The following is a 14,471-nucleotide window of genomic DNA, read 5'->3' as shown; positions in this document are numbered from 1 at the left end:
AATTCATTCCTGTATCATATCAGGTACCATAGGTACGGTGGGTAGTACTGCTGGGTCAGCAGGTTGTGGCTTCCAACCTCACTCTAAAGGATACAGAATGTGAATCTGGGCATTGTATTATTATCTTTCTAATCTGATGCCTCCCAGTTTTCAAGCCAGCTGTTTTTCTGGGATTTTCCTGGCCTCATGTAGCTTGGATCCAGCAGCAGAAAGTGAGTAAGGTCTTAGTTCTGAATTAAAAGGGTATCTCTGGGGGGTGGGGGGGGGGGGGGGGGGGGGGAGGCTGGGGGGGTGTGGCCGGGGGGGGCGGGGGGTGGGGGGGGGGGGGTTGTTGGGTGGTGCTGACCCTCCTATGCTTGATAATATGTGTATGGAGTTCAAACCCCTGCCTTTGGCTCAGCAACTTACTCAATGCCCACAAGAGGGAGACAAAAACCAAACCTCAGAGGGTAGCTACGAGGTATAAAGATGAGCTGATTAAAGTGAACTGGGAAATTTGGGTTAAGGGATAGATCAATAGCAATGCAATAGCAGAGAAATACATTCCAATGAGAGAAAGATTCTAAGATAATCTTATTCAACCTTTTCACGTAAAGGGCACATTTCAATTTTTCTCGCACAAGGGGGCCGATGAGCAAATTTTGGAAAGATAAAGTTTGTACAACATTAGACATTGAACATTAACTCCTTGAAAGTGGATTCACAGGTGGCCAGAGTGGTGAAGAAGGCATTCGGCATGCTTGGTTTTATTGGTCAGAGCATTGAATACAGGAGTTGGGACGTCTTTTTGAAGTTGTACAAGACATTGGTAAGGCTACACTTGGAATACTGTGTGAAATTCTGGTCACCCTATTATAGAAAGGATATTATTAAACTATAAAGAATGCAGAAAAGATTTACTAGGATGCTACTGGGACTTGATGGATTGAGTAAGAAAGACAGGCTGGATAGACTGGGACGTTTTTCTCTGGAGCGTAGGAGGCTGAGGGGTGATCTTATAGAGGTCTATAAAATAATGACGGGCACAGATCAGCGAGATAGTCAATATCTTTTCCCAAAGGTAGGGGAATCTAAAACTAGAGGGCATAGGTTTAAGGTGAGAGGGGAGAGATTCAAAAAGGTCCAGAGGGACAATTTTCTTCACACAGAGGCTGGTGAGTGTTGGGAACAAGCTGCCAGAGGTCGTAGCAGAGGCGAGTACAATTCTGTCTTTTAAAAAGCATTTAGACAGTTACATGGGTAAGATGGGTATTGACGGATTATGGGCCAAATGCGGGCAATTGGGACTAGCTTAGGGATTAAAAAAAGGGGCGGTATGGACAAATTGAGCCAAAAACCTCTCTGACTCTTTCTACCCAAATAGATGCCGGAGTATGGCGACTAGGGGATTTTCATAGTAACTTCATTGCAGTATATACTTGTGGCACTAATAAATAAACTTTGAACTTATATAAACAACAAATAACAGTGGGCCCAGCACTGATCCCTCAGGCACACCGCTGATCACAGGCCTCCAGTTTGAAAAACAACTCTCTACAACCACCCTCTGGCTTCTGTCATCAAGGCAACTTTGTGTCCATTTGGCTACCTCAACGTAGATCTTGTGAGATTTAACCTTATGCAACAACCTACCATGTGATACCTTATCAAAGGTCTTGCTAAAATCCATGTAGACAACATCAACTGCACTGCCCTCATCTGCCTTCTTGGTTACCCCTCCAAAAAGCTCAATCAAATTTGTGAGACATGATTTTCCACTCACAAAGCCATGCTGAATGTCCCTAATCAGTCCTTGCATCTTTAAATGCCTGTAGATGCTGCCTGTCAGAATACATTCTAATAACTTACCACTACAGATCTGAGGCTCACTGGCCTGTAGTTCTCAGGCTTTTCCCTGCAGTCCTTCTTAAACAAAGGCACAACATTTGCCTCCCTCCAATCTTCAGGTACCTCATCTGTGACTGTCAATGATTCAACTATCTCTGCTAGGGGACCTGCAATTTCCTCCCTGGCCTTCCACAGTGTCCTGGGGTACGCTACATCATTTATTACCTTGATATGCTTTAAGACTTCCAGCACCTCCTTCTCTGTAATACGTACAATCCTCAAGACATCACTATTTATTTCCCCAAGTTCCCTAACATCCACACCTTTCTCAACAGTAAATATTGATAAGAAATATTCATCTAGGATCTAACCCATCTCTTGTGAAACCGCAGATAGATGGCCTTGTTGATCCTTAAGAAGCGAAAAGAAACAACTTGCTGAGCAAAAGAAATCAAAACATTAAATTGGTATTTAAATAAAAAAGTAATAAATAAAGGCGACTATTAGAGTTTGAAAGGGTGAGAGTGTGTGTGTATCCAGCTTACTCACACACTCACTCACCCCTCACACTCACACACTCACTCACCCCTCACACTCACACACTCACTCACCCCTCACACTCACACGCTCACTCATAAGAATATAAGAACATAAGAAATAGGAGCAGGAGTAGGCCAACTAGCCCTTCGAGCCTGCCCCGCCATTCAGTAAGATCATGGCTGATCTGTCGTGGCTCAGTTCCACATTCCCGCCCTCTCCCCATAACCCTTAATCCCCTCTCTTATCAAAAACCCATCAACCCGCGTCTTAAAAATATTTAGCGAGGTAGCCTCCACCACTTCAACAGGCAGAGAATTCCAGAGATTCACCACCCTTTGAGTGAAGAAGTTCCTCCTCAACTCCGTTCTAAACCGCCCCCCCTTTATCTTGAGGCTGTGCCCCCTAGTCCTGCTATCCTTTCTGAGTGGGAAGAGTCTCTCCACCTCTATCCTATCCATCCCATTCATCATCTTATACGTCTCAATGAGATCTCCCCTCATTCTTCTAAACTCTAACGAGTACAAGCCTAATTTATTCAGCCTCTCCTCACAGCTCAACCCCCTCAACTCCGGCATCAGCCTAGTAAACCTCCTCTGCACTCCCTCCAAGGCCAAAATATCCTTGCGTAAGTACGGCGCCCAAAACTGCACACAGTACTCCAGCTGCGGCCTCACCAATGCCCTATACAGCCGCAGCAAGACCTCCCTACTTTTATATTCAATCCCCCTCACTATGAAGGCCAGCATCCCATTCGCCTTCCTGACCACCTGCTGCACCTGCAAGCTGGGTTTTTGTGACTCATGCACAAGGACCCCGAGGTCCCTCTGCACCGTCGCCTGCTGCAGTTTTTCTCCACGTAAGTAATAATCCTTCCTACCATTATTCCTACCAAAGTGGACCACCTCGCACTTGCCAACATTAAATTCCATTTGCCATTTCCTGGCCCATTCGCCCAGCCTATCTAGGTCCTTCTGTAGACTCTCCCCACCCTCCGCACAATTTGCCTTTCCACCAATTTTGGTGTCATCAGCAAATTTCGACACCCTACACTCGGTTCCCTCCTCCAGATCATCTATATAAATGGTAAATAGCTGAGGCCCCAGCACCGACCCCTGGGGCACTCCACTAGTCACCATCCACCAATCCGAATAGCACCCGTTGACCCCCACTCTCTGCCTCCTATTTGACAACCAATCCTCTATCCACGCTAACACCCTACCCCCAACTCCATGCCCCCGACCTTCTGCAATAACCTTGTGAGGTACCTTGTCAAATGCCTTCTGAAAATCAAGAAAGACCACATCCACCGGCTCTCCTCTATCCACCGCCCTAGACACATCCTCATAGAACGCCAGTAAATTTGTCAGACACAACTTCCCTTTAACGAAACCATGCTGCGTCTGCTCTATCAAGCAGTTCCCCTCAAGATGCCTCACTATTTCCTCCTTGATGACGGATTCTAACATTTTACCTACAACAGACGTTAAACTAACCGGCCTATAATTCCCTGCCTTTTGCCTGGCACCCTCCTTAAACAACGGTGTAACATTAGCCGTTTTCCAATCTTCCAGCACTTCCCCAGAATCCAGCGACGTCTGGAAAATAACCACCAAGGCATCCACTATCACCTCCGACATTTCTTTCAGGACCCTCGGATGCATTCCATCCGGTCCTGGGGACTTGTCCACAATCAGCCCCTCCAGTCTGTCGAGCACCACCTCTCTAGTAACAGTAATGTCATCGAGACCCTCCAGTCCTACCACCTTTCCATCTCTAACATCCGGCAAATTATTCACATCCTCCTCTGTGAAGACCGAAACAAAAAAGTTATTCAAGACCTCAGCCATATCCCCATCCCCTACCACTAAGTCCCCCTTCTCATCCTCTAAGGGACCAACGTTCACCCTAGTCAGCCTCTTCCTTTTTATATATTTATAAAAACTCTTGCTATCCTTTTTTATATTAAGCGCTAGCCAAGCTTCATAGTTTCTCCTACCCTTCTTTATCAACTTCTTTGTCAATCTTTGTTGACATTTAAACCTCTCCCAATCCTCTTCTCGCCCACTACTCTTAGCTACTCTAAACGCATCCGCTTTTAATTTAACACTTTCCTTCACCTCCTTCGTTATCCACGGCTTATTACCTCTCCTCCTACGATCCTTTTTAACCATCGGAATAAATTTCTGCTGAGCACCAAGAAAGATCTCCTTAAAGATCCTCCACTGCTCCTCAGCAGACCTACCTTCCAACGCGCTCCCCCAGTCCACATTCGCCAATTCTTCTCTCATCCTACCGTACTCCCCGTGTCCGGGAGCCCACTTTCTCCTCCTCCATCTGCACCAGAAACTCCACCATACAATGATCACTCTCCCCAAGAGGATCCTTCACCGCAAGTTCCCTAATTCTACCTGCCTCATTGCTCAAGGTAGATGAGCTGGCCTCTGAGCTACAGACACTGAGGCTCATCAGGGGGAGAAAGGGTGCCATTGTCAATGGGGTGCAAGAGACATCCACCCCCCCTAGACTGGCTAACTCTAAGGGTCAGGAACAAGAGGGGGCTGCTGAGAGGAGGAAGGAGGGTGGGGAGAGGAGGCCACAGACTCTCAAGCTGCATAACGGGTTTGAGGTTCTTGCTTCCAGTCTGGACGAGGACGAGGGAGGTGAGGTCGGTGAGCAGACTGCACACGGTACAGTGATGCAGCAGGACATAGGCAAAGAGAAGGTGAAAAGGAACGTAGTAGTAATTGGGGATAGTGTGGTTAAGGGTATTAACACTGTCCTTTGTCACAATGACAAAGTGCACAGAAGGGTGTGTTGTCTGCCTGGTGCTCGGGTCCGGGATGTCACATCTGGGCTGCAGAGGAACCTGGAGTGGGAGGGTGAGAATCTGGTTGTTGTGGTACATGTGGGTGCCAACGACGTAGGCAAAATGCGAACTGAGGATCTGGGGAGGGAGTATGAAAAGCTGGGAATGGAATTAAAAAGTAGAACCGACAAGGTGGTCATCTCTGGGCTACTGCCTGAACCGAGTGCAGACGGGCGTAGGGTTGATAGGATTAAGGAAGTGAATGGGTGGCTCAGGGATTGGTGTGGGAGGAATGGGTTTGAATTTATGGGGCATTGGCAGCAGTATTGGGGTAGGTGGGACCTGTTCAGGCGGGATGGGGTTGGTCTGAACCGTGCTGGGACCAGAGTGCTGGCGAATCGTGTAAAGAGGACTGTAGACAGGGCTTTAAACTAATTGGGGGGGGGACGATGTGAGGGTAGGTGAAATTACGGGGTCTAAAGTTAAGGAGATGGTACAGGTAAGGATAGAGGCCGAGGATGTCCCAATAATAGAGGGAGTAAGGGGCGTGAGTATGGTTGGTGGCGTTCCAGCAAATAGGGTCCAGGTGAAGGCTGGGATGAAAGCGCTTTATCTGAATGCGCGAAGCATTAGGAATAAAGTGGATGAGTTGGTGGTGCAGATCGACACAAATGGATATGATCTGGTGGCCATTACAGAGACGTGGCTGCAAGGTGACAGGGACTGGGAGCTGAATGTCCAGGGCTATCAAGTGTTTAGGAAGGATAGGTGGGAGGGAAAAGCGGGGGGCGTAGCTCTGCTGGTTAAGGATAGTATCAGGGTGGTAGTAAGGGATGATATTGGAGCCAAGGAGCAGAAAGTGGAATCGTTGTGGGTGGAGATTAGGAACAGCAAAGGGAGGAAGACGCTGGTGGGTGTCGTCTATAGGCCCCCGAATAATGATCTGGAGGTGGGGCGGGCTGTTAACGCGCAAATAAGTGCGGCGTGCAGGAATGGGACGGCCATAGTTATGGGGGATTTCAATCTACATATTGATTGGTCGACCCATGTTGGACACGGTGGGCTTGAGGAGGAGTTCTTGGAATGCTGCCGGGATAGTTTCCTGGAACAGTGTGTGTTGGAGCCGACGAGGGAGCGAGCTATCTTGGTCACCCCTCACACTCACACACTCACTCACCCCTCACACTCACACACTCACTCACTCCTCACACTCACACACTCACTCACTCCTCACACTCACACACTCACTCACACTCACACACTCACTCACTCCTCACACTCACACACTCACTCACTCCTCACACTCACACACTCACTCACTCTCACACACTCACTCACTCCTCACACTCACACTCACACACTCACTCACCCCTCACACTCACACACTCACTCACCCCTCACACTCACACACTCACTCACCCCTCACACTCACACACTCACTCACCCCTCACACACTCACTCACCCCTCACACATTCACCCCTCACACACCCACACACACACACAGTAGAATGGTTGCTCCTTTATTTGAATGGGCAATAACAGTAAACATTCTGTCAGTCAGATATCTGGATTGGATTTTTACAGTGCAAATGATGTCAATAATTCATATCATTGAGTGTTCCACACTTCAGTTTTGCTAAAACAAATTGGATCGTGCTGGAACATAGGAGGGTTTGCAGTGGGGGTGGGCGGGGTGATGGGAGAAGTGGTGAGAACAATGGGAATTGTGGAGAGAGCTGGGGGAAACGGTAAGAGTATGGGGGGAATGTTGTTGGGGAAAACAGGGCAGAGCTGGAGATAAGCGGAGCAAAAGGTGGGAAAAGTGGCAAGAGAGTGATGGGAACATAGCCCCGTACAACCCACAGTCTCCCCCTCCCTTTCTCTATTGCCACGTATTCACAGCTGTCAGTATTCACTGTTCTTGCAATCACACTTTCCCTCTCCCATAGAACCACAGAAAAATTACAGCACGGGGGAGGCCATTCAGCCCATCTTGTCCATGCCAGCCCAAGGGAACCCAGGTGCCTTTTCTAAAGACATGTTTGCTGCTGATCGGCTCACCAAGTTACGTCATCTGAAACTTTCAATTTCACTGACTGGTCTTACCACCATTTTCATCAGGAGGCTTTTCCAAGGCCTACCAGTCGGACAAGTCTGGAAAGGAAGAACACACTGTCTGTTGTTAGTTAATGAACTTAAAGCTGGTGGCCAGAATTCTTTAGTCTCATTCGCCCCATCACCATTACCAGTGAGAGCAGAAAATTTGGCGCTGCGCCAAATCTTGATTCACAGCAACAGGACTGGAGAATCCCAGCCATAGGTGAAGCTGGAGAATTCTGATCAGTATCAAACAGCAAGAAAATGCTTACAATTCTGCAAACTTGAATGACAGGAGAGAAAATTGGACAGAAAATTGGACAGTACAGCAAAGAATGGCTAAAACGTTAATAAGGAGGGAGAAACTAGCTAGAAATATAAAAGCAAATAGTTGGAGCTTCTTTAAGTATTTAAAAAGGAAAAGAATAACTAAAGCAACTGTTGGTCTTCTAGAGAATGAAAATGGGGAATAATGGAAAATAAGGAAATAATGGAAGAATTGAAAATATACTTGCATCTGTCTTTACTGTAGAGGATACAAGTAACATCCCCAAAATAATTACAAACCAGGAGATGAAAGGCTCCTGATGGAGTGGATACATTAAATTCCCTGCATTCTGGAAAAGTTCCATCAGATGGAAAAATAGCAAACCTGCCTCCAATATTCAAAAAAAGATGGAGACAGAAAGCAGGAAACTACAGGTCAGGTGGCATAACATCTATTGTAGGAAAATTGCTGGAATTGATTATGAAGAAAGTTATAGAGGGGCATTTATCAAATATCAAAACAAAAAGGCAGTGTCAGCTTGGCTTTGTGAAAGAAAAATTAGATTTGATTTATTTATTGGAGTTCTTTGAGAAAGTACCAACCAACATGGTTAAAGGGGAACCCATGGATGTGCTGTACTTAGATTTCCAAAAGGTGCCACATCAAAGGTCAAAATAAGAGATCTGTAAATGCATGTTTGAAAGTCTGCATTCACCACATGGTAAAACAAACATTTCAAAGTTACCTCGCTATTTTGTAGCAAAGAGAAAATTTCAGAACATTCTGTCCTGATCAGACAGTCATTCTGCATCCTAATGACTGAGGGGTTTTATTGATACCTCAATGAAGATAAGAATTTTTTTTTTTTGGTTCCAGTAAGTTCCTGTTTTAAATTTGAGAACCCAGGAAATTGTCTCAGATATTGAGCAATGTTTCCGTGAATATTTCTAATTCCTTTATTAGGAAACATAAAGTCCAGCTTGTTACTGCAAGTGTGTTTGAGGAGGTGCTGTACAACGCCCAACCCTTGAGATGGAATGAACTGATGATGATTGTGACTGGAAGGTGGAGAGTATAAACTCAGTCTCTCTCTCTCTCTGGTCAAAGTGTTTTGCCTGGAGTTGTAATTTGGAACCAAGAGAAACCGTGTGATAGGCTTGATAATCATTGGCCAAACCAAACAGCTCTGCACTGTTTATACAATCTTAGCATTCAAAGAGAAACCAAAAACATTAAAGTCCCAACAGATACTAACTGGTCTGTCTGATTTGTGTTTATTTCCTCATCTCGTGTGCTAACAAAAGAGGGAGGGGATGGTGTTTTAGAACATTATTAAATTAGAGGGATAAATGTATCAAATTGGGACTCCTGGCTATATGTGCCACAATTGTGCTTGCTTTCGATATTTCCATGTTGTTGTTTATACATGGCCAACTGAGGCTCCAACGTACAAACAAGAAATATTTATTTATGCAGCAACTTACACAGCAGCAAGACATTCTTATGTGTTTTGGAGCCCAATTAAGTACTTTTGAAATGTAATTACTGTTGTAAAGTAGGAAATGCAGCAGAGTAAGATCCCACAATAGTAATGTGACAATGACTAGATAATTTTTAAATTATGTTGGTTGGAATGATAAATATAGGTCAGAATGTGTGGATAAACTGCATGCCCTTTGAAATAGTGCCAGGGGATCTTTTACATCCACCTAAGTGGGCAAATGGGACAATTTTTGAATTGAACTTCTGACAGTGCAGTACTGCGCTGGTGTATCATCGTACAGCTTGTGCTCAGGTTTCAGGAGGGGGATTTGAACCCACAACTTTCTGATCCAGAGGCAAGAATGCTACCAACTATACCAAGGCTGATACCCATCAGTGAGTAGATCAGTTGTGCAGTAGCTTTTTGAGATGCAGAATCAGCATCATTTGTATTACAGAGTCTTACTCAATTTTGATGCTAAAACTGATTCAGAATAATAGAATCCTACAATGCAGAAAGAGGCCATTCAGCCCATCGAGTCTGCACCGACAACAATCCCACCCAGGCTTGATCGCCATAACCCCATGCATTTACCCTATCTAGTCCCCTTGACAGTAAGGGGCAATTTAGCATGGCAAATCCACCTAACCTGCACATCTATGGGAGGAAACTGGAGCACACAGAGGAAACCCACACAGACACAGGGAGAATGTGCAAACTCCACACAGTGACCCAAGCCGGAAATCAAACCCAGGTCCCTGGTGCTGTGAGGCAGCAGTGCTAACCACTGTACCACCGTGTCGCCCTTTAATCGTTCATTCATTATCTCATGCTGGAGCCTTCATGGGGAAGCACTTGGGCCATTGGTAACGCCCAGCCTCTGTATGAAAGGAAACAAGAGCCTGGGGGCATTGAAACTGGATTAACAAGTTAGAACGTTATGTAACTTGAGAAATTAAATTCAATCAATCTGACAATTTATTTACTGACAAAAGAAGAAAAATACCATTGAGAGCTACCAGAAAATTCAACAGTTTGACAAATGTCCTGAAGGGAAGAATACCTTCTGCCTCACTTGGTCTAGCCTACAGTAACTCCTGTCCCTCACTCTGCATTTCATTCTGCTCTGAAATGATCAAGCAAGCTCCTCAGCTGTCAGGCCACAGGAATGGGCAATAGCTGTGACTGTACACACCTTGAACTGAAGTACTTTATAAAAGTGTGCTTCGTTGGCTGAGTGGTATGTTTGTATAGAAAGCATTCCCAACGTGTCTGAATCTGCCTCCTTTCAACAGTCAGACAGCACTGAACCCACTCTGCTCACTGTCTAGACAGCACTGAACCCACTCTGCTCACTGTCTAGACAGCACTGAACCCACTCTGCTCACTGTCTAGACAGCACTGAACCCACTCTGCTCACTGTCCAGACAGCACTGAACCCACTCAGCTCACTGTCTAGACAGCACTGAACCCACTCGGCTCACTGTCTAGACAGCACTGAACCCACCCTGCTCACTGTCTAGACAGCACTGAACCCACTCTGCTCACTGTCCAGACAGCACTGAACCCACTCAGCTCACTGTCTAGACAGCACTGAACCCACTCTGCTCACTGTCTAGACAGCACTGAACCCACTCTGCTCACTGTCTAGACAGCACTGAACCCACTCGGCTCACTGTCTAGACAGCACTGAACCCACCCTGCTCACTGTCTAGACAGCACTGAACCCACTCTGCTCACTGTCCAGACAGCACTGAACCCACTCAGCTGACTGTCTAGACAGCACTGAACCCACTCTGCTCACTGTCCAGACAGAATCAACTAAGCAAGCAGACAAATCCCAATCTTATTATTTGCTTCAGGAAAATTCTTTCTGTCTTGTCTTTCTGGAGCCCAGTGTGAGGTAAGTGATTGATGTTTACTACAGGGAGCGATCAGTAGATACTGTGGAACATACAGTCAGTTATTCACGGCGTTTAATGATTATAATTGGAGAAACTGTATTTCAGTGGAAGATGTGATTTAAACTATTTCTGTCTGCTCTGTTAACAGAATTCTGCACACCTCAAGGCACAGGATCTGTGAGTACTATTGCTCTGATTTAGTAACCTAATTATCTCACAGTTTCACTATTTTTTATACACCAGCTTTTGTTTCTGCTCTTTCAAAAAATGTATTCTGGAGATCATAGAAACCCTACAGTGCAGAATGAGGCCATTCGGCCCATCGAGTCTGCACCAACCACAATCCCACCAGGCCCTATTCCTATAACCCCGCATATTTACCTTGCTACTCCCCTGACACTATGGTCAATTTAGCACGGCCAATCAACCTAACCCGCACATTTTTGGAGTGTGGGAGGAAACGGGAGCACCCAGAGGAAACTCATGCAGACATGGGGAGAACATGCAAACTCCACACAGGCAGTGACCTGGGGCTGGAATTGAACCTGGGCCCCTGGCACTGTGAGGCAGCAGTGCTAACCATTGTGCCACCATGCCAGCCCAGAGATGTGGGTGTCATAGTCAAACTGGTATTTATTATCTGGCTTTTCAACCCACAAAGGTACTGATGGAGAAGCAATTGTTTGTCGTTCATTCCAGAGGTACTTAACCACTCATCACATGAGCTCAGTCATCAGCTACTCCTTCACCGTAGGTTCAAAAGGTGATGTGACCACCCATTTCATATTGGAAAGGATGGCCTCCAAAACCCTGTCCCAGTTTGTGGTTGGACTTCTCAGTGACATTGTGTACCAGTTTTCCAATAGGTTTCCCACCGCAGTGAGAATTTTGTGGTGAATGCACAATAGTCTACCTCTGTAGCCTGGCTCACTCAAATCCTCATCTGACTCTAGCAGAATCAATGTTTAATCTTCCCCTCGAGGCTGGCTCCTATGTTTTCCATTTCCCCTGTCCTGGTGTTCCTTGTTTCAATCATGTAAAACTCCAGGACAATAAATTGAATACTGGTCTCTTCATCATCTACCTTCACTGGCTGAGGAGCATCCAGATCCTGACTAACTGAAATGAAGATAGGACAAAGTTTGGATTGCGGTTAGTGAAGATTGGCCTTTTTAAAATTACTTTTTGTACCAGTCAGCTAGCTGTATGTGATTTACATAGTCCCACACTCAGACTTCTGCTGATTCACAGACCCAAATCTCTCACTATTAAAATAATAGTAAGAAGTCTCACAACTTCAGGTTAAAGTCCAATAGGCTTATTTGGAATCACAAGCTCTCAGAGTGCTGCTCTTTCCTCAGGTGAGTTGGGCTCACAAACACGGCGTACACAGACAAACAATTGCAAGATAATGGTTGGAATGCAAATCTTTTCAGGTAATCAAGTCTTTACAGGTACAGACAGTGCGAGTGGAAAGAGGCTTCATCACATATTAAAGAGGTGTGAATTGTCTCAAACCAGCACAGTTGGTAAATTAGTAAATTAGAAAGTTAGTAATCCTACTAACTGTCCTGGCTTGAGACAATTCACATCTCTTTAATCTGTGATTATCTCTCTCTGCACTCACACTGTCTCTGTCCATATTTGCTGTGTTTGTGAACCCAATTCCCAACTCATCTGATGAAGGAGCAGCGCTCCAAAAGCTCGCGATTCCAAATAAACCTGTTGTACTCTAACCTGGTATTGTGAGACTTCTTACTGTGCCCATCCTAGTCCAACACTGGCATCTCCACCTCATGGTAATTAAAATAATCCAATTGCATTTTTCAGATCAAAATTGGTTAACCTCACATTTCCCCACATCTGGTTGAACGCACCTACTCCAAGAGATTCATTTTTCTGCTTTAGTCCAGCATAGTAACTGCTTTATTAAATCAGATCTCATCAGACAATCTCCCCACAGGTTCCCCATGAAAACACCTGAGTGGACAGATTGCCTGTAATTGAGATTGTTGTCGTGACTGTAACTCAACCCCTGAGTCTGGCTCCTCCATGTTTCGGTTACCAAGGTATTTCATGTGTCACTGAGCAGAATCGAGTGTTCATTTTGTGTCCGATCAGGGTGTTTGGAGAAGTTGTATCGTTATATCCTCCCTGGTGTGAGAATATTTTGTGTTTGATTTTCTAAGATAGAAAATATGCGGATTGGTTGTGTGTCTCGAGGGGTGGTGGAAAGTGATGTGGTTTTTATAATTCCTCTTTCCTCACGCCCCCAGTGTTGGCAGGCTTGAGACGAGCTCACTAACATTGCTGGCAATGTATGTGAGGGTGCAAAAAAATGGCACATGTGGAACACAGCACAACAATTCTGCCATTGACAAAAAACAAGAAGTGTTACAGAGGCCAACTTCAATCAGCGAACCATCTAAATCCACAGGGATCCTCCTCTCTAGCTCCAAGCTGAGACCAACAGAATTCTCACAGAATGGTTTGGATGCATTCCTGTACCTCACTGAACTGTCCATGGATAGAGAGTAATGGCAGACTGTTCTTAGAATTTCAGAACAAGAGATCATTCAGCCTTTTGGGCCTACTTCAAATGACTAAATTCTGTTTTTGTTAATGAGTGGGAATTGTATTTATTTGAACAGCATTCCATTAGAATCATGTTTATTTGGGAATAGTGAATAATTAGAAGCAATTATTTGGTTTATTAATAATTTAGTTAATTTGCTCACTGTTAGATAAATAAATTGTTACATGTTGATTTTAGAGACAGTGTCAGGGATTTGTTTTGTATTTAACCACTAGAAATTGCTGAAGAGCGTGTGGTACCATTTCTCACACACTTTTTACAGATTATAGGGCAAGATACTCACCTTTGGGTGTTTCGGTGTCAACTCTCGGCCGGGGGGGGGGGGGCTGCGGGATCCACCTCTGCTTTATAACAATCACGCAAGGAGAGGTTAGGGTATGTGACCAAATATCTACACAAAGAGGTGGGTTTGAAGGAGAATCTTGCAGGTGGAAAGAGAAGTGGAGAGCTTCAGGAAGGAATTCCAGAGTTCAGACGCTTGATAAAAGAGGTGGTGGAGTGGCACTGTTGATCAGGGACAGTGTCACGGCTGTAGAGAAGGTGGATGCCGTGGAGGGACTATCTACAGAGTCTCTGTGGGTGGAAGTTAGGAACAGCAAAGGGTCGATAACTTTGCTGGGTGTTTTCTATAGGCCGCCCAATAGTGACAGGGAAGTTAAGGTGCAGATAGGGAAACAGATTCTAGAGAGATGTAGTAATAACAGAGTTGTCGTGATGGGAGACTTCAATTTCCCAAACATCGACTGGAATATCCCTAGGGTAAGGGGTTTGGATGGAGGAGTTTGTTAGGTGTGTTCAGGAAGGTTTCCTGACACAGTACGTGAATAAGCCTACGAGAGGAGAGGCTGTACTTGACCTGGTGCTGGCGAATGAACCCGGACAGGTGACGGATCTCTCGGTGGGAGAGCATCTCGGGGATGGAGATCATAATTCTATCTCCTTCACGATA

The 14,471-nt window shown here is 45.4% G+C and overlaps 1 protein-coding gene across 5 annotated transcripts in view; it reads left to right on the top strand.

The window, feature by feature from the left end:
• stx11a (syntaxin 11a) overlaps nucleotides 1–14,471 on the top strand; it is a 40,621-nt gene that overhangs the window by 11,915 nt on the left and 14,235 nt on the right. The window contains exons 1-3 of one of the 5 annotated variants that reach the window (XM_080199926.1): nucleotides 10,368–10,925; nucleotides 11,075–11,103; nucleotides 12,890–12,995. The gene's annotated coding sequence lies outside the window, so the exon portion shown is untranslated. Of the gene's footprint in view, nucleotides 1–9,367; nucleotides 9,418–10,367; nucleotides 10,926–11,074; nucleotides 11,104–12,889; nucleotides 12,996–14,471 lie in introns of those variants that run through there. The other 4 variants (XM_080199922.1, XM_080199925.1, XM_080199924.1 and 1 more) reach the window with 4 other exon arrangements.

This window comes from Carcharhinus amblyrhynchos, chromosome 12, assembly GCF_965287045.1.
Source record: "Carcharhinus amblyrhynchos chromosome 12, sCarAmb.v2.hapA, whole genome shotgun sequence".
NCBI classification, from domain to species: Eukaryota; Metazoa; Chordata; class Chondrichthyes; order Carcharhiniformes; family Carcharhinidae; genus Carcharhinus; species Carcharhinus amblyrhynchos.
This window is presented reverse-complemented; position numbering and strand designations above follow the sequence as displayed.